Here is a 24991-nt window from a genome sequence, read left to right as displayed (position 1 = left end):
TGAAATAATCTCAGCAGTTTTTAAAATTTATTTTTTGTTTGTAGGCTGGGCTTTCTCCCTCGCATAAATTGCACAGAAGAACTTGTCACACGTGAAGGTGTCACTGAGGTGCAATGTAAAAAGGCAACTGCTGATTTATATTCCATGGGGTGCCAGAAAGCTGCTTGTTTCTCATTAAGCAATTTAGTAACTTACCTTTTTATATGAAACAAAAGATCTTTGAAAGTTTCTGAAATGAGAAATGTTCTTTCCTTCTTCTGTGCCTCACTGAACTACAAGTATGCAGTCAAAACTGATTAGGGAAACTGAAGAGAACTAAGTAGATATGTCTCAGTGTACATTTGCAGAGAAAACAAACCAAAGGGGCAAGTAGGAAATGAACAAGAAGTAGGAGTGTGAATTTTTTAGTATCATTGGAATATTCATGCATGCCAAATCTTCTCCAATATTTCCCTTTTTGTAATTCAAATAGCTGTATGTTGCTTTATTTTATTTTTATGTTCCGTGTTAAAAATCTGAAACATTCAGAAAAGGGTCATACTTGCTTCCCATATTGAGAATGGAGATTCTTGAAGTGACCCAGTGTCAAATGCTCATGCTGCTGTGAATGCCTGAAGTGAAATGTGGTGTGGGTTGATTTGGTTTTCCCAAGGTCACACCAGATCAGTGGAATCAAAGGTCAAGTTTTTCACATTTCAGTCTTGCAAGAAGAAGTAAATAAGTCACAGCCTACATCCTACCATTCATAAAAAGCTAATAGGATTCAAGCAAGTTTGAATATCAGTTAATTAAAATATAGAAAGGAAAGGAATTATGAAATGTAAATAGCCTAGTGAAGTGAAAATACGAGCGTGTGTCCTCGGAGTTAATAAAACCTAAAATTTTGTGAATTATTCTTTATGTACCAAGTTAAGCCTCTAAATCATATGTATTTGAGTTTCTTAGCTTTGCTCAAAGGTGTACTAATCCCAGTCAAAAATAATCTTCCTGTTATTATTATATTTTTATACACTTCTGCATCATTAGAAACCCTTTTCACCCTGGAAGGAAAATCAACGGGTTTAGTATTTGAATGGCCAGTTATATGAAAGAGGATAAGCAGAATTTCTCTGAGCAACTTGAATTGAAAGAATCCTCAACGTTTACAGTGTAACTTTAAATTTTTGTGGTGGAGGAATTTTCATACTTAAAGTATTATTCAACATTTTATTATATAAATGATTCATAATAAAGAAAAGCTTTAATGTGTAACAGGAAAATTCCCATATTAGTTGTTCTTGCTGGTTTTTTTTTCAAGTGGAAGTAATTCTATATTTAGAATAGGTAATTCTATTTATATAATATTCTGTGTAGTGTGGCATGCCTAAAAATTAAGCAGATCTTGAAGTCTTAATCTGTTGAATAGAGAAACTTTAGAAGATCCTGGTGGGAAAACAAAGGATGTACATGATGGTTTGCTTAGGAGTCCTAGTGATTGACTCTTTCTCTTGGCCTTCCTCCTTTCCCACTCTGACCTGTGCGTTGCTCTGGTTTTGCTCAGTTCTCGCTGGGACACCTCTTTATCCGACACCTCTTTATCCAACATCTCTTTATCCGAGCTCGTTGTAGCGCGGCTCCCGCAGCCCGCGCTCCGAGCAATCCCCAGGCTGTGTGAAAGTGGCAAGCGCAGCCCTTAACCTGCCTGCAATTCCCTCTGAACAGAGAATTTCCTCAGGCTCAGGTGCTGCTTACAGCACTCCTGCTTTGGCCGGCTGGGAGTGCACATGAGGCAAGCGTGTGCCCGCCTGAAAAATACTGATTTTCTGTGTGGTGGTGTCACGTTTCTGGGTCACTGTAAATTTGCTCCCTTGTCTTTAGTTTTATACTGAGCGATTGTGGGTTTGCTGGCGCAGATCCTGCCCGCACGTCATGAACTCTTACTCAAAGTGTTTCCAACTTGCATTCAGTGTGTGTGGGATGTATCTTCGTGTTTGAACACCTTTGCAATTCCTAACTCTTGTAATCTGTTGGGGTTTTTAAACTTACTCCAATGTGCTGTTGAAAAATTATCTTATTTCTTGAGAAATGTTTTTAAGTGTTTCTGGAAAGTAAATTTTCATAGTATCAGAACAGTTTCACAGTATTGTGAGATATTTTAGGTCTAGCCTGAAAAATATTGCTAAAAAAATCCAGTTCTAATGGTGGTCGTTGGGTGACCTAATTTCTTCTGCAATATGCATCTGGTACTTCAGTTGTGCCTAATTTCAGGCATCTAACAAATTAACATTGAGACATACCTTCCCTTGATTATGATCTGCTTGCAGGTAAGCCCCATAGTCTTTTTTAGCATGATTTTTTAAACTACCATAATAAAGATTTTAATCTTTCAATCAGCCTTAAGAGCTATTGTGTGCATATTCATCTGCATCTTTCTGTTGGAAAGACTGCTTCAGTTTTCAAATGCCAAATGAGCATATCATTGTGGTAATTTGCAACTGTGTCATGGTGTAAATGTTTAAGATGGAACACAGTATTAAACTCTTTGTATATAGTATTAGATAATTTGCCTATGTGATCTACAATGGGTATTTCAGCAATAAAATTTTGAAATAAAATAGCAACTAGGTGCAAGACTGTATGTTAAGTAGTAATTATATAATATCTTAAAAATCTATAATCATATACTGAAGAGGTTGTGGGAGCTGCAGGTTTCGAGGAATTCTGCAGAGTAACAGTGGGGAAGTTTAAATAGTCAATATTCATCCTGCTATGTGGTTATCCTGGTAGGGAATCAAACTGTGCCAGTGACGCTTTACTGCCTGATAACCTGATGACATTGTTAAGGAACCACCAAATTTGTCAAGTCCCAGATCACCTCTTGTGACTGCCTGCACTTTTCCTGTGGGTTTTATGAAAAGAAGACAAAGGGGTATCATTTATTCCAAATACTCTATTTTACCTTTTCTTTCTGTGAGATAATTTAGGATAGGATTTAAAGAAAACAAAACCTAACAAAACACATGGTCTTGTGATTTCATAGGAGAGATCAAAACCAATGGCCTGGGTTTCTAGAAATGGGGGTAAGGAGGGGCTGGCAGGGTATCTGTAACAGGTGATAAATCCTTTTGAACATCTGGACATTTACTCAGATTGTTTTGGAATTTTTAAGTGTTAGATCATTAACACTGAGATTAGTAATATGATCTCTGCTACTCTAGCATGAGATGTATCCCAAATGTTAATGAATGCATCCATGTAGCGTGGTAGTAAAAAAGAATAAATTATCTCCAGTTTGCAGGCACAGAGTAAATATTGAATATAACTACATTCCCAAATCGGCCAAAGATATTAAGGAAATTAGCTGTGATTCACCTAAAATTAAAGAAATAGAAAATATTTGACAAGCCTGGGAATTGGCAACCCACAGCATGTGGGTTTTGAGGAAGACCTTACCTCTGTCATCTTCAATTCATCTTGATAATTATGAAAGCATCATGTCATCCCACAGAAGACTCAATGCTTTTCATCTGGAGGTATCAGAGGATATTTAACATTGCTAATGTGAATTCTAATTCATGTAAATTACTTCAGGAGTGTGGCACATTTCTACCCAAACACTTTTTATTTCACCTCATACTTGGCATTTAGTCTTTGGAGGATGATGCATACTAAAACATGCCTGACATAATATGAAAACAACAGTATTTTGTGGAAGTGAATACAGGAATAATCCATAGATAATAGTACCCTGCTGACAGTGATACATAACAGCCACTTGCTTTTCTTCTGGTGAAGTCAATACATGCTAAACACCTTCATTTCATACTGCTAAAAACTCAAAAGGCCCCATGATTTTTTTCGTCCCTTTTTTCTTGTTTTCCATATACTTCTAGCTGGTAAATAGTATGTTAACCTCATTCAGAGGATTCCCCAGTCCCTATCCAAAAGAGGAAGCAAGGATGTAATCAGCTCTGGCCTCATTAAAATCTTTCTAATGTAATCTGTTGTTCTCAAAAAGCTTAGCCTCAGATCTACCAAATGTATTTTAATTATGTTTTAGATGGGTTGTGTCTGGAGCTATGCAGTTGCTGAAGCAAATTAATCCATTACATCAGCTAGTTTGAATTCTTTGTATGAGAATATTTACAAAAGACTTACAGAGTAGCTAAAGAGACTCAATACAGCTTTTTCAGCAGCAGTTTCTTATATTTAATCTTTTTTTACCCAACCTATGCATGGATTCTATTAAAAAAAAGGAAAAAAGTGCATACTTCAGTGTGATGCATATTTTTGCTCACAAAAAAGAGATTAGCAATGATATTAACACAGGTGCACTCATTAGTGAAGCTATAATAATTTATCTAATTCTATCTAAAATCTTCATTATCTTTACTGGAATTGCTGCAATTAGGAATTTATTATTGAAAGCATGCAATAAACAGCAGATATAGTTAATCAGTTACAGTGATAATCCTAAATAGAAAAATAACTTTGTAGTTAAAGTGTACTATCCTGAAAAATTTGGTTTTCCATGTCAAATGATCCCATTTTATTTAATAAACTCTCAGCAACCTGGGAAGTCAGTGTGTTGACCAATTCATTAATCATTTTTTACATCTTGCTAAATACAGTTTTTTTGTCTTCAAAGTACCACTAATTACTTCAATTAACTTTGAAGTGTATCTTTTCTTTCTCTGACTTTGCCTGTAATTTTGAACCCAAGAGAGTTTTCTAGTCTTTAGATGCGTTTATTTCATTTCAAGATAAAATTCAACTCCAAACCTCTTTAACTGCCTGTATCCTTAAAGGAAATGTGGGGCTTGGTTACAACTTTTTCTTCTCCCTCCGTGTGGTCTCTTTGGCTGAATGGGAACATGGAAACCTTGTGGACCTGTTGAAGGTTGGTCAATAAACAAGTATGGTTGGGGCTTTTATCCTGGGAGTATTTGTGAGGAGTGATGGTAAGCACATACAGGTTTTAAAAGCAAGATTATTTAAGTAAATAGGCTGGCACTGAAGAGAGTTGAACAGTCTACACTCTATACTTGAAAGTCAGTCCTATCATTCTGTCAGCCAAGTATGTGTCTGGGAGCTCATCTACAGGGTATCTTTTTTTTTTTTTCCCAGAAGTGACAGTATAAGGTTCCCAAGAAGGCCAAAATACTGATCTCCATCTCTTTATTTCCTCTCAATCAATTATCATTCTCAAATGTTACAACAGAAATGTCATCTAGGAAAATGCAGGGAAAGTTGTCTTGGAAAAGGGAGGGAGAAGATGATAAGAGGAAGAGTAACACTTAGAGAAATTATGAATGGAGGAAAGATTTCAAATTTTTTCACCTTTGTTAATATCTTAAGTCTCTGTCTTTTTGTTTCCTCTTCACAATTTATGGGATGGGGATGTTTTCCAACAGTGGGGATGCTGTAGGAATCCCAGAATGAGGTACCAGGACTGCTCAAGATGCTGTTAAGATGTATCCCAGAGGAGCAGCCACCTCACTCTGTGTGTGCTCAAAGAATTCCTTGTTAGTTAGCCAGGGAGGTCTGGGGGAAGAGAATTTTCCCCAAGTGGAGCTCAGTTAGGAGCCCTGGTGTCCTGGGGCACTGCAGATGGGGTTGAAGGCTCAGCAGTTGGACATTTAAGTCTCTTTGGCCTGGGCTCAGGGCAGCTTAGCACAGTGGCAGTGCACAGGCAGAAAGCTCCGCTGCAGGAGTAGCATCATGCTGCTTTGCTTTTGTTTTTTCCAGTGTTCAAGTGCCCCCCAGGAGATCCTCTGTGTGGGATAAGCATTTGTTTTCCATGGATTTCATATTCCTTGGACTTGCATAGCTCGACCTTTCTGTGTTAGCTCAGACTGCTCTTGGAGCCTGTGCTTGTGAGAGCTCCCAGTAATACCATGTGAGGTGAAAGGTTTCTTGAAAACTACAATCCTCAGCTGGTGTTTTTTATACTTAAGCAAACAAAGGTCTCAAAAAATTCTACCTTGTTTGCTCCTTCCTTACTTTTTCGTTCACTTCCTGGTGAAAAAACTCAAAACACCTCTTGTTTACAGAAGAGATAACTCTGGGTCATTTTCCACTGATACTATTTTTTCTTATCTATAGAAGGAGTCAAGAAAGCTGATTGTTTTCCTGGTAACATGTAGGTAAGGTTTTTAATGCAGGCTTAAGTTCACTAGAGAGACAGAAGTAGAAGAATCTCATAGCCCCATCCCCAAACATCTGCCCATGCCTGAAGCCATCTACAGTGTGGGTATTTCAGTTGTAATTATGACAGTTTTTGTTGTGTTCAAAGCTTTGAACACAACAAAATTGTGTTTTTCAACCCATAACTGAACAAAAATTACAGTTATGGGTTGAAAAAGAAAGTTTATGAGCTACATCAGCTCCATTGCAGAGTAACTTTTCTGCTCCCAAATACTTTTATGGTCATACTGCTCCTAGCCTTACTATTGCTTTACTATGAAGTGAGAAAATGAGCAGATAGATAAATTATAACAGTTAATAGAATTTTATTCAGTCTGACAAATGTTGCTCAAGTTTCATCTTTAAGGTTAATGTTTAAGTTGTATTTATTTACTGCATTGATTCTTTTCAACCCGCTCAGCTTTTGCTTTGACGTTCACATTTGAAACTAAATGCCATTTTAAACTACTAAGTCTTACAAGGTTTGGCATTAAAGGCAAATGTTATTTTCTATCAGTTATATTGTATACAACCTTTATATTGCTAAATTAGAGAGAAGTTTAAAGTTTGTGATGAAAACATGAAATTGATGGTGTTTAAATTGCTGGTTCTTTCTTAGATGCACCTTTTTTGATATATAAATTTAGAAGCTGTTTCTGTGTCATATGTAACTTTGCTGGGCTTTATATGTTGATGATTTAAAGGGAACACAATTTTGTCATAAGCATTAGCACTGTCATCAGTGCAATTCTGTTGCATTGCAAGATGGCGGTTTATTGCAATAAATTCAAATTTATTGGAAGTTAGTGAAATTGTTTGAGTATGAATTTCCCTTAGCATTTTTAACATTGTTTCAGCTATTTGTTTCTCCAAAAAATGCTGGAGAAGGCTCACAGGGGATCACGTACAGTCCTTGTCTGTATATTATGAAGCTTTTTTTTTTTTAATTCAAAATGTTTTGCCTTCAGGCTGCTGAATATTTTTGTTGACCAGTTTTGTCAGCTGAAGATTGATCTCATGTCTTCTCAAAACTGAGAATATAAAGCCCAATAGTTAGGTGTTTTAAAATGGAGAGGAAGAAAACAAAAGACGTTCAATATGGGCACCAAATAAAGATTTACGTGTCTGCTATGGAAACATTTTTCCAGTGAGGTCTTTAAACTGAGCTGACATCTGCAGATTCAATAGGTAATTTTAACTATAATCAAGTTTTGAAAAACATTATTTTTTTTTCTTACACAGAAATATAACCTATTTTCATTAATATGTTTGAGAAAGTGAGCACTTTGACTCCCACCTCTAGGAAAAGAAACTTACTAGTAACACAGCTCCTTAGAATCAGGCCTGAAGAGCAAGCTCCTTTCTAATGCTGCCAGTATTGAATATAGTCACTGATTTAATTCTTGGACTGTTACTAGAATTTTCTTGTCCTTGCTTTGATTGTGGAGGGGAAAGAGCAAATATTTTGCCTTTAAGCTTTAACCAACATACACAAGACCACCTTCCTCTTGAGTTCAGACACAAGTGCATTGTGTGTGCTGTCAGTGTCAATCCTTACAGCTTCTGGTGCCCTCTGGTTTAAGTCTCTGACTTAGAGGGAAATGTGTTCTGTCAGTGTGTTCAGGAACTACAGAAAACTTTAATGATATTGAATGGCTAACACAACTCTTTATTGGCCCAGTGAAAGGGGGAACTGTGGTGATGCTTTTTGTTTTGTTTGTTTTAATAAATGGATGGTGTATCCTCTGGAACCGATAGTTTCCAGAACAAATTATATTGTATTTTTTTTCCTCTTGTACTTTTACAAAGTTGCTGCCTGTTTTCCTAAATGAAAATTGAGACTTTTACAAAGTCTAGAATTCAAAAGGAAAAAGGAGGATGGTAATCTGATAGGCATTCAGGCCTATTGAACTTGCTGAAAAAGGAGTATCATACAGAACTGCTGTTTTAAAAGTAATGACACAGAAGAGTGATACATGTTAAAAAAATAAATTAGACTTGCAGAGAAGCTAATATGTAGTCTAAATTTGTTTCCAGGACGGTGGAATAATTCTACAACTAAATCTTTAGGTATAATTGCTGTGTATAATTTATGCAAATATCCCTTAAAATAATGCACTCAGTAATTTTTTTTTATTTCTACCATTTTGGACTAGCCACAGAAGTACTTAATTTTTTCCTTAACTGAGATCATAAAGTTCACTATCTAAAGTAAAGCTATTCCCAGGAACTTTTCCAGCTAAGCAGTTCCAACTTTTTCAAATGTGAATGATCCTCACCCTAAGAAATTTATGTTCATGGAAAGATTAGTTGGTGTAGCCTTGTTCAAAGCACCAGTAGCTGAAGATAAACTGATTTCAAGTATGGAAAGAATTCTGTGGAATTCCTCTAGGCTGAACAATGTCCTTGGGTTCTTCAAAATCTCTTATGCAAACAAACAAAATTAATATAATGTATAAATTGCATCCCAGTTGCTCTGATGTGTGACTGGACTCTCATCTGTGCAGATACATTTTCTGGTGTCAAATTTTAATATAATTTTAATATAAGATAATTAATTTAAAACACTGTGAGTGACAATAACTTTTTGGTAACTGTTAGCATGAAAAACTGTATTGGCTGATATATGTATGCCTGTGTGTTCTCTCTTTTGATCTATCTTGATGTTGAAGAGCTAGCATGGGTGTTTGCAGTGTTTCTGTTTAATTTTTTTTAATTAAGTTTACAAAAGCATTGAAGAGTCTCAATGGAATTAAGTATTAAAGCACCCTGAAGCTACTTTTAGTGTTGCAAAATGAGAAAATGGAGATAAGGAACGAAAAATACGCTTAGCATGTAAATGTATATTTCTAAGTAATAGAATTTGGCCAGGAACCATGGCATTGTTTTTTCGTTTGGGGGTTTTTTGGTTTTTTTTTGGTTTTGTTTTTTTTGCCTCACCTGTAGTATTTAAAGCAGTAAGAATGTGCCAAGGGGTATCAGATTTTTACAGTGGTGTTATACCACAGGAGACAGCAAAATGTCTAAATCAGCAGACTACCATTGATGACTGTGTGCTGAATTTCTGGAGATTTCTTGAGCGGGGCTCACGATGTTAGTAACAGTTGGTCAAACTGCATTTGTCATTTATTTGGAGCTGACTAAATCTGCTGTATTGTCATTACTATCCTCCAGTTACATGCATGCAGCCAGATTCAGTGGGAATTCTGGCTTGCTTTCCCTACATAATCTAGGCCAGGGATGCATGATCCTCCTGTCCCTGCTCTGCTACTGAGCCTGTGGTTTTTTGTTGGACTTAAAAGGCATTTGATCGCAAGCCCAGTTACCACCAATAACAAATCTGAATAACCATGAGGAAGCATTTCTTCTCCAGATATCATGCTCCTGACTTCCCCCATGCATCAGGAAAGAATTATATTCCTTCTGATTCCATGATAATATTGGAAGGTTTGTTACTGTCCTTTCTACATCTCTGCACTCTGTCAAAGTTTCAACATCCCAGAATCACGGGGAAACTCTGGAGTTTCTACCACACTTTTTAAATTAAGAACTATTATAATCTGCTTCCCCCTAGCTGTTTCTTCTGTTTGTGGTTCACATTCTTGCTGGCATTCAGAAAAGAAATTTAAAAATAAGAATTGAGTTTTATTTTTAGACATTGTAACTCACCATGAAGAATGCTGTGATAACAAAAGCAGGCAGTGAGCGAAATATTGAGAATTTTATGTCAATATTCAGTACCAGAACTGCAGGTTGAATTTTTTGTTGGTTATACACAATTGTGAAATGAATTTTAAGAAGAAAATAAGTAACAGAAGGGATGGAAATTGAGTGTTGTGTGGAGCTGCTAATTCATTTTATATCTGTGAAGTGATTTTCAAAGCAACTGGATAAATTCTGGTCTCACTTATTCTTTAGTCATTTCAGACACTAATTTCTGAGAATCATATCTGAGGTAATGACTTTCAGAATAGAGTTTTGTCTGTACACTTCTAGATCTTACTTGTAGCTCTTGATTGCTTGTGCATTAGTCATTGCCCTTTTAAATATTCTTAGACATTGAAATAAGTAAAATCAAAGACAAATATCCTGGATACAGCAACCAAGAACACTGTTATAAGTCTTAACTGCTTTTCTTTTACATTTGTCTTCAACAAATTACTCAGACAGAAATAGGACCAAACAGTATTGATGCTGGTTTCTGTTGAGACTGAGTTAATTTTAGCAGTAAAATGAATTTTTCTATCCTTGAGAAGACAACTTTGTGTTTCTTCTCGATATGCATCATTTCCACTGAACACAATCAGAGCCAAAATCCTCAATTTTTTCTGTCTTGTTCCATTGAGAGTAAGAATTGGATACTTAACTTCTCAGGTGATGAATATGAGACCCATTCTAAAATAAGTGTCTGGAGTTCTCTCATAAACTACCCAAACAAAACTGCCTCCCTTACACACTCCTTTCCTTCTTATGTTTTTGTTTTAAAAGAAGTTTGCGCATATTTGGTTGTAGTCTTATCTAGCGTGTCGTGAGGAGCAGAAAATGAAGGGGCAATTCTGATTTCAGGCATATTCAGTGCACGTGAATTTCTCTCTGCAAGAGTTTCAAACTTCACTGTCTGAGTGCTAATTCGATTCAGTCTCTTGTAAGGGCCTTGAGGAAGGTAATTTTTTCTTTAACTTCTCGCAGTAACAAAAGGCAGCAGCTTTTATGACAATGCAATGTAATGATACACCCATGAAAGAGTTGATTTGCATCTGTGCTTGGCATTGCAAAGCCCAAGGCGTGTTATGCATTCATTTTAACATCGATAAATGAAAAAAGAACTGAACAAAAACCTGACTTTGCTAATTAATCATCCCACGTGATCATAAATCTGTTTTGGTATTACTACCTTTTTAGTAAGATGCCCTTAAAAAGAGTACAGCAGTACAACTCTTATGCATTTCTGAATGCAACTTGAAATGTTTAAATAGTGACCTAACTTAAAATATATATTGATCCTGTTTTATCGTTTTCTAGTTCTAATCTGTGGCAGTAGACACTGAAGCATCATAGGGAAATCAATGGCTTTTTAAGCAGCCAAGAATTGGAGATTTTGCCTAGAAATTCTCAGAACAGGGTTCTCTCACCTAGGTAATGTGTAGACCTGCAAAGCTGACCTGACATCTCCTTACCCACCGAGCTCTTAATGTTAAGCAGAAATTAACCTGGGCCAAGCCTTCAGTGCTAACCTTGTGTTGTGTTCTGATGCCTTGTGACATCCAGAGTCACTTTAGAGCCTCAGTAACCTGGATATGGGAAGGCATTAAAAATGCACTCTCCTTTTGTCTCGTCATCACTTTCCTGGGGCGTTTAACTTTAGGATCTCAATATTTTGTTGTGGACTGCATTTTTCTTATCCCTGCTATTAAAACCTCTGTAGCTGGTGAGTTGACCAGATGCCCACGCAGCCACCCTCTCACTCCCCTTTTTTGATGCAACTGTAGGACAAAATAAGATGGAAGAATTTATAGGTTGAGATAAAAAACAAGATGTCCACTTAGCAGTTACAGTGACAGAAAAACAGACTCACCTTTGCAAAAAAAAAAAAAAAATTAAAGGCCCAGAGGAAGACTATCTAGTTTTTTTTTTCTCATTTGCTATTTCAATTTGAATACATGAAATGTTCCACTAGCCTAAAACAATTTCTGACATAGCTTGGAATAGTATTTTGTACTAAAAACCTCTTTTCTTTTTTTAAACTCATCTATTGCTAGTATTATATTGGATGAGTGTTTCAAGAAGTAATAGTTTGAAAGTTAGAGATATCCAGAGCTCTGGATATAAATTCAAATTATCATGATAGTTCAATTTCAAAGAGATAATTAGGTAATCCTTATCTCATATATCTTTAGTCTAACATATTTTCTGCAAGTCAGTGTGTGAGGAAAGTAAATGGTCATTTTAGCTTCAGTAGAAAGATATGAATGTATGCAATTTTTCATGATCATAGGATTAGGTTGTCAGGATCTCATATCGTATCCTTCCTCTGAATTCCTTCCGCAAGCTTTGGTTCAGGATTTTCACCTTTGCTCTCTCTGTGTTAAGTGGTCAAGCTTATGTTCTTCCAATGCGTCAAGTGTATTTTACATTCTCAACAGCAGACTATGTGTCAATGGCTTTGGTTTGCTTTCTGCCCAGTTTATCCATTGATTTGCTTTTCATGTTGAAATGGACTTTGTCATCTCGTGGGCTGTGTAAGCTTGCTTGACTTGAAATCTATCCTTCCAGCTTGTTATTTTTGACTGTAGCTTGGTGTTTCTACCCCCAAGTACCCTTCAGCTTCTTAAACCATTGAATTTTCAGCATTAATGTTTGATAGCTGTGATCTCAGGATTGATTAAATCCAGTTGACTTAACCTCTCTGAATATGGGAGCAGATTTTCAGCTTGTGTAAAAAAAAGGAAAAGATGCTAACCAGGACCTGACTTTGCTTTGTCGTAACTCTATTGCCACAAATGGGAATCAGTTCAATTAAAAAGAGAACCTGGATGTATTAAGAGATGCATACTGATATTTTTCACTTAGTATGGTGTTATGTATAAAACTTCTTTTTGAAAATAAAGCATGGAGAGGAAACCCATTCTTTTTATTTTCATGTAGTAGTAGTATGTAGTCTGGAAGCTTGCATGCAATACTTTTGTTGTCCTGCCTACACAGCCAGTGCTGTTCTCTTTCTCCCCAGGAATGAACAAGCAAACAAAAGGAAAACCCAACCCTGATCAAACAGATTATTAAATGTGAAAAGTCGGTGTTGAATTATTCTGTATCCCAAGTAATTGCTTCCAGGTGTCATCTCAGTTCTGTGAGAGTTGTCAGTTGTTTGATAGTATTTTGAGAATCTGGTTCTGTCATACCTATAGATTTTCTTTCTTTCAGCTGTACCACATGAAAGATCAGAAGTCTTTTGCTAATATGATTTTAAAAAATCACGTATTTTTTATTTTTTATCTGTGTGCCCATGCAGTATAAGACACGTGCAGCCTTAGGACTGTCAGCATATAAAATAAAAACTATACTGAGGTACACATGCTTACTTGTGTTGACATGATTTTACCCTGTAATATTTTCCAGTGCACAAAATGTGTGAAGTTTGATTTATTTTTTGAACTTTGAGCAGGATAAGAAACTATTTACAGATACTTTAAGAAATAAATGGTGTTAAAAGGATTACTACATTTTTTTATCATTACTCAGGAGAGGTGTCTAAAAGGAAAGACAACGCTTTCTATTGAAATACTTTCACATAGCAGCATTCAAATGGTTTTTAAATACATACTATCATTTTCTAAGCACTTATTGTGTGTTTTATATATGAAAACCTGTTTCTGATACCATCTATACTTGTTTTTTCCCCTAAAAAAAGAAAAAGGAAAACTTTCAATGTAAATTTCCGTGTAAAGTGAAAGCCCCACTTGGCTTAGAGTGAATCCTATAAATGAAATATAGTGGTAATCAGCCTCAGCGTTTAGCATGTGATATGGAAATCTGTGATTTCCATTGATTGCAGGGAAATTATACATATGCCATTTACTCAATATGTGAGTAGAGCAAAACTAATTTTACCACTGGCATTGGTGTATTTTGCAGTTAGGGTATATCTTTAATCCCAGGTGGGCACAGGGCAGTTCACAACTCCTGAGCCTGGTATAGCAGCAGTAACTAAATGCATGCTTAATTTGAAGCACAGAAATAGTTTCAGTAATTATGGCTGAAGGATTGCCCTGGATTTAGTTGTGTTGAGCAGCTATATGCAGCCAGTGCTGGGTGTCTTGTGTGGACCACCAATCTCAGGGACACCCGGCTGCTGTCAGTACTTCTGTTTCTTTGTAAACTGATTGAAGCTAAACACTCTCCTAAAAAACTTCTGTCTCAGAATGAGGATGTTTCAGCAATAGTTGTCTTTGATTTTTCATGAGTTGTGTTTCCTCTTGTTAAGCTGAAGAATTGGCTTCATGGTTGTCTTCACCAACATTTTACTCAACTTAGTTAATAAATGAAACACATTTACATTTACAATGTATGCCTTTTCTTAAATTAATATGAAAGAGTGAGGGGGAAATGTCTTTTGAGCTCTTCTAAAATAATGTAGTGTGTTGACTTTGGGTTGCTACAGTATTGTTCACTCCTGGAGTGTTGCAGACATCTTTTCATTAAAATCCTTCTTTAGGATTTTCTTCCTGAGAAGCTGAGAGGCTCCAGGAACAAAATGTAAACAATGGTTATCTGCTGCTGTGGAATGCAACAGGTGTGTCTGTGATTGGCCCATCTTGGATGTTTACAATTAATGGCCAGCCACAGCCCAGTTAGCTTGGACTCTCTGTCCGAGACACAAACCTTTGTTATTCATTCCTTTCTATTCTTAGCTTAGCTAGCCTTCTGAGATGAAACTTTTCCTTCTATTCTTTAGTATAGTTATAATGTAATATATATACCATAATATAATAAATCAAGCCTTCTGAAATATGGCGTCAGATCTACGTCTCTTCCCTCATCCTGAAAACCCCTGTGAGCACTGTCACACTGGAGGACTTACATTCCTTTACAGCAAGTTAAGTAATTGTGCTGCATTGATGCTCTCAGAAGTGTAATTTTTAAGAAATAGTTTAATTGCAAATCTATCACTTTAATTCAGATGTTATTTAATAGCTGATATAAAAGCTTCTGCACCAACCCATGTTTTCCATTTATTTCAAAATACATTTTCCTCTTACAGGTAATAATAACTGTTAACTCAGCAGGCAGACCACTCGAAGGTCTAAAGCAAGTGCATCTTGAAATAGGGCTAACAAATGTGAATCTTTAAATAAGGCAACAAAGTGAATGGAGCTAAGCATTAGCTGTAGGAAAATGTAAAGGAATGTCACAATAATTGTGGCTGCAACAACTTAAAAAACCCTCTAGACAGCTGAAGGGCTTGGGAAGCAAGTACAAATTAGGGGAAAATGAAAAAATAAGATAGATACTAAAACCACAAAAAAGCTCTTGTCAAGAATAAACTTTACAAAATATTATAGCTTAAATATGCATAGTGCCTTACAACCCCCCCAAATCCAAACTGCCTTGCAAACTAATGATAACTCTGCTAAAAAGACATCTGTATGTGAAAAATGGCAGCTGGGATACATTTAGGTAGAAGAAATAATTTTTTTTCTACAAACCTGAAAACTGAGCAAAATATGGTATTTTGCCATTTCCCATACATGAACTCCACACAGTCCAAACAGTATGAGTTTGGAGTTAAATATACAGCTGAAGGATTTTTCTACTCAAATATTAGTTAATCATAAGAGCATAAAGTGATTAAATATATCCTGTCTGTTTTGTGCTATGGAGACATGTAAGCCTGAAATCAAACTGTAAAAATGAAGTATTGAAATTTAATTGAAGATTTCTCTTCCTTGAATTAGTGTTAATTCATTTGACTTTGATAGAAACTTAATTGCCACTTTTGAATGTTAATGACATGTAATGAAAAGTTGAATACAGGCATGTACCTTGTAGAAAGAAAAATCAGGAAGAAAAGTCATTTAGCTAATTAAAATACTGTGGAAATTTAGAGCAGGTTTAATCTTCGTTCTATGCATTTCTTATAATGCTCTTCTTAGTTACATTATGTTATGGAAGGACTCTTAGAAATCTGTTGAAAAGAGAAGGATTTAGTCACTTCTTGGCTTTTTACTCTTTGCACCTGTCTGATATATTAAAAAAGAATCAACAGGACAGACATTACACTCTTCTCCAAAGGACTGCTGAGTTTTTTTAACACTTGTATGTGTGGATCATTATAGCCAAAATTATTATTAGACACTGAATTTGGGAATTCAGATACTGGACAGATCTATTGAAGAGCATTGCAAGCTTACTAGGATTAAGATGATGGTTAGCATCTGAAGGATGCTTTGGTTCCCACATTCACCTGCAGACTTTAATTAAAGCAAGGGTTAGGACTGGTTTGAGAGAACTGCTGCTGAGGACCTCTGGTTATTAGCTTTCTTTAGACTTACAGAGCTAAAATTATTTTTGATCCCAGGTGAAATAGCACTGATGAAACAGTACTTTGAGTGTGTGCTTTTGTAGAATTAAGATGCCTTTAGCTATGATGAAAACTAGGATTGGGCTGCGGTTCAGAGTAAGGTTCCATAAATCAGGGTATAAGAACTCTGTTTCTTTTTGTGCTGTGCCAGTGCCCCAGTTTTTGAACAAGTGCTGGTATGAGGAAGAGCAAGAGCTGACTTCTGCTTTCACTATACAAAGCAGGGGACATGGCTCTGTTTCAAGTAATAAGACCTACAGGAATACCTGCTGCTACTTGTATTTACTGGTTAAAGCTAGAAGTCAGATTAGATTTTGGTAAAAGAGGACTGAAAAACTCACTTTATTACAGGTTGTTGGAGTGTCTCAGGGAATAACATGTCACAGGCAATGGCAAAAAACATAGCTCTTAATTTTGGTGGGTTTTGGTTCACTACCATTTTGTTAAGTTTGAATCAGGGCTTGACATTGCCTTATATGTCTGTATACAATTAGCAAAGGTGATGGAAACAAAGGCAAAAGTCTAAGCTGAGAATTCTTTTTCTTTTAGGCCAAATAGTTGGAGGAAAACTCCAATGCATAAATTTGTTCTTTGCAGAGCCTTAGTAGCAAATGTGGAGGGATTTTTTTTTTTCCCACTGAAACATGTCAGTATGGTTGCCAAACCTTTGATCACTCTTCACTGTGATAATTTCTGGGCTCATGGAGCTCCTACACAGATGGTAAAATAGGCTGATGTAGTATGTCTGAAATGACAACATTTCTCATGCTAGACAGAAGCATGGCATGCCTCTGTGAGGGATATCTGCCTTGCTATCACTAGCTTTGGTTGACAGGGCTTGCTTTGGATATTTTTTCTTTTCTGGGAGGTGCCTTCTGTGCACCTAGGAAGGCAAAACTTAGGCCAGCATTAGATGAAGGGGGATGATTTAAACAGAGACGTTGTAAGTTACAAACATGGCATCTGCCTTTCTTGGCAAGAGAACTGAGAACCTGGAATGAGAATGTTTGGGAACGATGGGGATTCATTTCAGAACAAGGTCAGAAACATAAAAGCAAATTACATGGGCCGGTCTGGACATTATTTTTCATTAAAAATCAGCACTCAGGCTTACTGTTAGATGCATTATTATGACCATATGTTAGGACTAAAGCAAAACAAAATGCATTTGGAAGATGCCATTGATCTTTAATGAGTGTGCTGTCTGTGATTTAATGAAGCATACAGCTTGACCAGTTCATGAAGTGGAAGGGATTTTCATTAGGGACATGTTGGCATGGCAAATGCTTGGTACGTTTTAGCCTTCACGTTGTCATTTTTACAGTATGGTTTGCTGCAGCATTAAAGAACATTTGACCTTCATAATGCAGCAAAAAGACAACTGGAAGTTGAAAAGCATTTCCCATGAATTGACTCACTTTGGCAGCATTATTGGTTTTGATAAAAATTTTAAACTTATTTTAATTAGGGTGGGTTTTTTGTTTGTTTTGGTGTTGTTTTTTTTTTTGAGTGAGGTGTCACTGCTCATCTTGTGTGTAGAAAAATAGTATAATGTCTCCTTGGTATAAGCTTTTTAAAAATAATTTCTTTTGGAATAAAGAGTATCAAAATGCATATGCAGTCTGGAAGTCAATATTTCAGGTTTATCAAGTTTCTGGAAGGTTATCAGGTTTTTTGGGTTAAGTAATGCCATCGATTTCAGGAAATTCAATTTCCAGGGTTTCTGGGGGCATCACAAAACTCATTGAGATAAAGAAATATTCATACATAAATGCTGGAGAATCTGACACTTTGTCTATTGTGAAATTTTTTAAGTCTCCAAGTGTAGAAGACAACCTGTGAATGATGCTTGCCCCTGATACCTCTAAATCTTTGACTTCCAAAAGTCAAAGATTTTCTGTGCTCGGGGGGAGGAATCACTTTTCTGACATCTTTCATCTTTTCACATCCCAATTAGTGCACTGAGTAAATGGACCTTATGTATTTTTCTAATTTTTGCTTTGTCTTATGTTTTTAATAATCTATAAGCAGGGATTTCACACTGAAACTGACATACAGGGCTAAGATTGCATGCAAGTGCAGAAGTGCTAAGCCTTTTTTGTTTCACAAGGCCTAGAAATGCCTGAGACATCCTAGATCTTTGCCAGTAAGATGTTTTTAAGAGCTTACCTATATATCCACACACATACACATGCTTTTCTATTTTTCCCTGCATAATTTAATTGCTTTTTGAATAGTACATTTTGGGACTTGTATGGTGTGTTTAATTCAATTGTCTTATTAATTGTGAACCTCAATACACAGCTTTATTTGTCAGACAGCAGCCAAGTTTTTCTTAAGTGAAGGCCCAAAACCTGAAAATTATGAACTGAGATGACCAAAAAAAAAATCAGAACTCATTTTAAAGATAGAACTGTCATTGATTTTTTGGTGTTATATATTGCAGCAGAATTCATTCCTTTACATTGCTAGATATGAAAAATGAACTGAAGGTACTGTAGAATATATTTTCGGTTTGCATAAAATATAAGCACTGAAAGACACTCAAGCCTAATTTCTGTTTTCAAAATCATGAAGTCTTTTAATACATGTATAAGACAAACTTGAAAATGGAATTTAAAACCCTAAACCATTGAAAGCTGTTCTTAGCCTTACAGTACCTTCAAGCAAAGGGACTATTCACGTGTGTCAAGTTAGGCATACACATAATTCTTTGCTGAATCAAGACCTAAATTTGTCACTTTAAATAGCACTGGCCTATTTTACATGCACAGATTAAAATGACTCTCCATTTAAACTTTTCAACAGCAAGACCTCTTAGCAGTTCCTTGTGGTTCAGGTGCATAAGTGACCTCAAAGTAGTCTATGAAAAGTAAGAAAATGGAAGAAAATAGAATGGATGAGAGCAAAGAAAGAGAACTGGAAAAGGGAGTTAAAAATTTAAATATCGTGACTGTGGTAATAAACACTTATAGACTTGAAAACATTATTTTCTTTCTAAAAAAAAAAGCCAGTAATTTAGAAATTAAAGATTTGAATTAGAAAGAAATCCACAGTCAAATCGTAATGTACTCTTGTAAATTGTACACAGGGATATTAACATGAATCCTTTAAATGTTTTTATTTTGAAAGAAATGTAACATTTTTTGTGTCCTATTTGCTTTGTTGCTTTAAACACTTGCACACGTTAATCTTGTGTTTGCTCAGCTGTCACCTAAATACCCACACTGTGTAGGTACACACAGTTTGTGGTAATTGGAGTGGGGCTGTGGCCAGCCTCATCCCCAGTGGGCTGCAGCTGTGAGCAGCAGGTGAGCAGCATTGACAGCAATGAGCCATGGAGTGCCCAGGGGCACTGACCCATCACCAAAGGGAACAGAGGGCACACAGGTGCAGTGCATGGACATGAGGCTATAAAAGGCTGGGCTGAAGAACAAGAAAGAGCAGATACTTTCAGTCTTCTGAAGTGACGTGATGTTACTCTGCATGAGGAAATGCCTGAAGCCTTCTGGTGTGAGTATGGTGCTACTCTTTATGGGTGGATGCTTAAAGCCTTCTGAACTTGTATGGGGATGCTCTCTGTATTGTGGCTCTCCCAGCTGTGACATATGCTGTGACAAAGCTGTGTTACCTGACTTAAGAATAGCATCAGAGCCAACAACTTAGGGACTGACTGGCCAATATGTGTGGATGTGCCTTATATTGCTTTAACTATTAATCACTGAAAGATAGTCAGAAAAAATATTTGTAGCCCAAGTAACCATTAAGAATATTCAAGTATAATGTGTCTGGAGGGCATCGAGATTATAACACCATTCTGTTGGGGAGGAAAACTGTTGAATTTTAGTGGTGGACCTTGTCAAAACTCCTGTAAGGAGGCCAAGTGTTCTCCACTGCTTTCCCGTACTTACATCAGAACCTGTGAGGGTATGATGGTGAAGTGAGCTCAGCTTTATGGCACAGTTTTAGAGCACTCAGCTTCAGAAGCTTTGAAGTAAATAGGTCTCTAGTCTGCCTTTTCAAGTGCTTTTTAGTGGTTCCAACTTCAAAAAAAGCTTGAGGTTACTGCAAAACTCTTAGAAATACCTGCACAGAGGAAGCTTCCCTTTCCGTATTGAATGCAGCGAGGCCAATTCATTTCATTACCTTTTGTCCAGAGTGATCCAGACAAGATCCAGTGAGACCCATCTTGACTCGATGTGGGGTGGTCACTGTTTTCCTTTTCTGCAGAGTTTGGCAGGGGTGCAGGAGGACATGTCCTCCTGTAGCAGAGAGCCTCTGTGTACATTGCCTGCGTAGCTACTTAATGAGCGACTCATAATGCAGCTTGATGATCTCAGAGATCTTTGCCAACCTAATTGATTCTGTGTTTATGTGATTTGCATCAGCTGCTGATGTGTTACACTGCCCTTATGTTACTGTGCATTCTCTAGGCTGATAAAAGCTGGAGAGAGGAACACCAGGATTTCCTTGGGTCCCCATCCTGTACTTGTGTGTGTAGGTCCCTCTCTCTTAGTGGATTCTTCATGGTGATGAGTTATTTTCAGCCATATTCCAGATATAGCCGTTGTCCTTATATAAACCAATTCTGACTCTTAGTTTCTGCCTGGATGTTGCCCTGCTACTGAAATCTACTAAAAATGATAATGATGGCATTTCAAAGCTTACCTTTACTTTTCACACATTTTGAGATTGAGAAAGGAAAGAGCTTGAGAGCCACCTACCATTGTTATGGCTGTAAGATTTTCATATAATGAAAGTTATCTCACTGTTTAGAATGAAAAATATTCATATAACAATTTGTAGATCTGTTGAAATAACTGTCAAGCAGAATGTAGGTAGATTTAAAATGCTCACTGGTTCTGTGTAATTTGAGTTATAATCCTGGTTATCAGTACACACTAAAAGCAACTTAAAGTTGCAGCTGCAATTCTGTACAGCTGTTCATCAGCTGCTCTGTACAGCTTGCTCTGTTCCATCCCCAAGCCTCAGACTAGTTCTCTGACCAGGAATTTGCACACTGTCCATTTTTTGTTGCATGATGAATAACAGAACCTTGTTTCATCTACTATCAAACAGCTGCAGTTCTATTTGTTAATACATATTTAATTTTTGAAACACTTGAAGCATTGAAAATAAAACTCTGTACAAGACCATAGTTCTGACTAGCTCATCTGAACAGACCATGATGAATAGACAATATTGTGTTTTTCTCATTGTAGTGCTATTACTGTGCTTAGGTTTTACGCAAATAATAAGGTAAGTCGTGCTCCAAGGAGTTTGTGATCTTATTTATTAGCTGTACTAAATTTTAGTAATGGAGCAGCGAGTGGTGCATTTGGAAATTAAGGACTAACTTGAGATATACAGCTGTAACTGCCTTAGCCAAACTTTGTAGAGCCAGTCATGCAAAGAAAGTGAACTCATAAATAATATAATTAATTACCCCACACCACAATTACCTTAAAGCTCTTTTTTCTTTTAACTGCTTTTTTTAAAGTTATCCCATGGCTTAAAGGACCGTGATGCAAACTAGTATACATGTCTGCATAATAATTTAAGAAATTTAAATTTGAATAATGCCACTGTGAATTATGGGATGTTTAAAAACTTTCTCCTCTTGTATTGCATCTGAAATTGGATAATGAAATTTAAAAGCATGTCTTTATCAGTTTTGCTCCTACAGTGAAAACTATTTGCAATTGTCTTGAAGCAGTGAAGGAAAAGCTTGGTAGTGTATTCCATTCCTTAGAGAAAAACTCACACAAACTAAATAAATACATTAAATTATTGGGCAAAGGTTGTCTGTCTTTGGATCATGCACAAACTGTTGCTATTTACAGAAAATAACAAACTGACAATTTTACAGTAAACACAGTAGAAGCTTTGCCAATAAAGCTTATCCCTACTCTATAAAATGATGGAGCCATTAGATTTCTGTCTCATCACAACAATACAAAAAAATAACTATTTTAGTCTGACATATCATTCTTGGAATGAATCAGAATGATATTTTTTAGATTGCATTGTGATTGTTTTGCCAAGAGCTAAGACTAACACTTTGTTTGATTTTGGATACAAGATATTTTTTCATGTAAGTTCTTAGTTAATATCACAAATCAGCAGTGTCAACCTGAATGTTGCTTACACAGTCAGAAGAATCCAAACCCTATACGTTTCTCTTGAAGACATGCCTGAAATTTTTCTTTTTTTTGACCTTGGCCTCTCCATGTTTAGGAAACAAAGCACCACTTTTTGTGGTGCTGTTCATGTGTTGTTTTTCAGATATTCTCCTTCTGTGATTCCCCCGCACCCCAAAATCTGCTGATCTTACACTTTGTTGTGTCAACACTATTCTTTGGCAGAGCCACTTTTCAGTAGCCTTATGCTCAGGAAATGTATAAACACGCCTAAAGTTCTGTAAAAAAATGTCATTATAGAAGGGATAGAATTAATATTTTAAGCAAAAGTTAAATTTAGTAATAAAAAGCTCTGCTATTGGTTGGGTCAGTGGAGCATGTGTATGTCCAAGAAATCATGTGCTCCATGCCCTCAGGGAAGCAGTGGAAAAGGCAGCTGTTTCATACACACTCAAGATTATTGTCCCTTCTTTCCCATGAACTGCTGCCAGGCAAATTGCTCTTTGAAGCTAAGGGATGGCAGCAAGTGAAGCTCTGTTGCATGCTTCTCACCCATGAAATAACAGCAAATTTGGTACGTTTCACATTTGAGTTGTATTTAAAGCATATACATGATAGCAGCTCACAGCACAGCAATACAACAAGGCCTCATAATAAACCAAAATGTCAATGTAAGGTGCAGAAGTGTTTTTGGAACCAAAGGGCCATCCCTAGTAAATCTACTTAGTAATCTCTGTGTAACTTGAAGCAGGTACTGAGAATTATTGGCATTGTGTGGGTGGGAAGAGAGTGAGGCAGGGAGGAGCCTGGGTGATTTATTTACCTGGCATCTCACAATGGGGAGCATCTTGGTCACACAAATTCTGGGAAGTTGTGCTTGCTGCTTTCCTGTGGAATAAACAGAACCTCTGATTTTAAATGGAAGGAGCCTGATATTGACCAAAATTCTGATACTGAGGAGAATGAGAATGGGAAAATGGAAACAATGTACACTGCAGCATATGGCTTACTGAAGTTTAAAAGAAGCATGATAGAAATCAAATAAGAAATACTACTCAAGCATATGCTCCTTCCCAGCATACGTTGTTAGTAAAGTGGGTTTGCAAGGTCAGTGCTACAGTAACATCACAAAATAAACAGGAAGTGACCTCAGTCAGCTTTTATCAAAAGTTCTCCTTAAGAAACTTATGCTCTTTGATGTCCTTAAGAGATTAGAATATAGTCAGTAATAAATGGGCTCTTTTCTGATTTTCATTAGCCAGGGGGCCACATGTGATTGTTCAATACGAATGTGACAAGTTCATCTGAGACCTAAGACAAACAAGCAAAACAAAGCTTGTGTTGTTGGCAGCATTCCATGGAAGGGGTAACCATGAAACTCTAGTTATGGATTTTCATATAGAAGTCATGCATTGTGTACAGTAGCTCTCTATAAAGCCAGTGAAAGCATGGAGAGACAATGGTGGAAAAGATTTAATTATATGCTGCAAGGAATGGAACTCCTCCATCAGAAGCAAAATCTAGAGTAGACAATGATAATCTACTTGCCTGTGTTAAAGGAGGCATTTTAATCTTCAAGGAATAGTTTATAACCTACAGTCTGGTTCTCAATGAGTCTTTCAGCCTAGTGTTCCTAGGTCCCCTGTGCATTTTGAGCTGCCTTTTCTTTCTTGGTATTGTTAAATTGGTAGAGAGCCCCGTTGTTATATATTTTCGTTTTAAACAGGGTATTTTTAAATGTCTACAAGGGCTGAAACATCACATACCCTGGAAGTAAAAGCATACTAAAGACAGCACATTTCTCATTTTGCTCATTCTCTATCCTTTTATATGGGAAATTACACAGCCCCTTCAAAAGCAGCCTATTCTCAGCACCAGATCAAATTAAAAGTGTCAACACAGTTTGGATGCATTCAGTTTCTATTTTTGATCTGCCTAGCCTCACATTGTAGGTTCATGGCTACAGGCTGGCAGATCCACGGTTCCAAACTCCAGCATTTCTGTATGGATTTTTTTCCCCACAATATTCTGTGGAGTGGAATTCTTCTCATAAAGTAGGAACTTCAGTGACCCTGTAAAGGTTTTTTCTTAGCAGAGTTGAAGCCTATGTGCTGCAAACCAGATGTTGATACTTTCTTTGCTCAGACTCCTTTTTGCCTTACTATAACAACATCTTTGTCTTACTATGACAACAGCTGGGAGGGGACTATGTCCCTTCACCAATTCAAATTAAGGTCTTTGTGTTAAATTTAGCATGCAATATAGTTGTCTAAGCCCTTCAAACATGAATGGAAAGGTACATACATTACTATAGTAATTTGTCCTGTTTTAAATCATGATTTTCACAGCTTCGTGTTTCCTTCCATTGAACCAAAAAAAAGCATCTGCATGAGTGGTTTAGATTTAAACAACTAACTCTTAGGAATCTAACTAAATTGTTTAAATCTCTTTAAAACATATTCACCAAAGTGTTTGTTTGGTTCCCCTTCCTCCCTCCTTAATGGCTACCTTTGACATGATGCCCTCCTCTGCAATGTCAGGGGCCGGCTGGGGCAAAGACTGTTTGCATTGCACCTGCCACCTCAGCAGTTTTGAGGAGACAAATGCT

General features: G+C 36.7%; 1 protein-coding gene across 1 annotated transcript in view; it reads left to right on the top strand.

Annotated features, from left to right (window-relative positions):
• The window catches only part of GRID2 (glutamate ionotropic receptor delta type subunit 2), a 669086-nt gene that overhangs the window by 195738 nt on the left and 448357 nt on the right, over positions 1-24991 (top strand). The gene's annotated exons all lie outside the window — the stretch shown is intronic.

This window comes from Camarhynchus parvulus, chromosome 4, assembly GCF_901933205.1.
Source record: "Camarhynchus parvulus chromosome 4, STF_HiC, whole genome shotgun sequence".
Classification (NCBI taxonomy): Eukaryota; Metazoa; Chordata; class Aves; order Passeriformes; family Thraupidae; genus Camarhynchus; species Camarhynchus parvulus.
Note: the sequence above shows the minus strand (reverse complement) of the source record. Positions and strands in the feature narration are given on the sequence as shown.